Source organism: Panthera uncia, chromosome F1 (assembly GCF_023721935.1).
Source record: "Panthera uncia isolate 11264 chromosome F1, Puncia_PCG_1.0, whole genome shotgun sequence".
In the NCBI taxonomy this organism is placed as follows: Eukaryota; Metazoa; Chordata; class Mammalia; order Carnivora; family Felidae; genus Panthera; species Panthera uncia.
In genome coordinates this window covers 9,377,750-9,378,284 of record NC_064813.1, presented here as the reverse complement: position 1 = coordinate 9,378,284, position 535 = coordinate 9,377,750, and the positions used below count along the sequence as shown (strand labels likewise).

The 535-nt window shown below is 78.1% G+C and overlaps 1 protein-coding gene across 1 annotated transcript in view; it reads right to left on the bottom strand.

Annotated features, from left to right (window-relative positions):
- POGK (pogo transposable element derived with KRAB domain) overlaps positions 1-275 on the bottom strand; it is a 15,546-nt gene extending 15,271 nt beyond the window's left edge. Inside the window, exon 1 of the mRNA XM_049635134.1 lies at positions 80-275. The gene's annotated coding sequence lies outside the window, so the exon portion shown is untranslated. The remainder of the gene's footprint in view (positions 1-79) is intronic.
- Positions 276-535: the final 260 nt, after the last annotated feature.

Genomic DNA, 535 nt, shown 5'->3' with positions numbered 1-535 from the left:
GCCGCCGCCGCGCAGCCCCGGAGCCGCGGGAAGGGCCGCGCCGCCCCGGGCCTCCGGCCCGCCGCCCGCGCGCACTCACCGAGCGGCCGGGACGCGGGCCGGGGCCGCGGGAGGAGACGCCGAGGGCTCCGGCCCCGCTGTCACAGCGCCATCCCTGCCGCCTCTCCGGCTTCCCGTGCGCGCGGCCCCTCGGGAGGGAGCGGGGAGGACACGTGGTGGGAGGAGGAGGGTCCGGCCGCGAGCTGAGGGTGTTGGGAGGAGAGGGGAGGAGCGCGGCTGATGTCAGCGGGCCTCGGCGGCGCCGGGAGACGGCGCCCGCGCCAGCTCGGGACCCTCCTCCCGGCGCGGTTTCCGGCAGGTCCGCGCGGCACTCTCCTCCCGGCGGAGTTCTCGAGCCTCCTCGCGGCTCCTGGCCGGCCAGCGGCGCCGTGCCCTCCACCCTCCCCGTTTCCCCCGCGGTCGTCGGCTTCCCGTGCGCTGTGGGCGCCCTCGGCGGGCAAGAGGCAGGAAGGGCATAAAGGATTTCTGCTTTAGC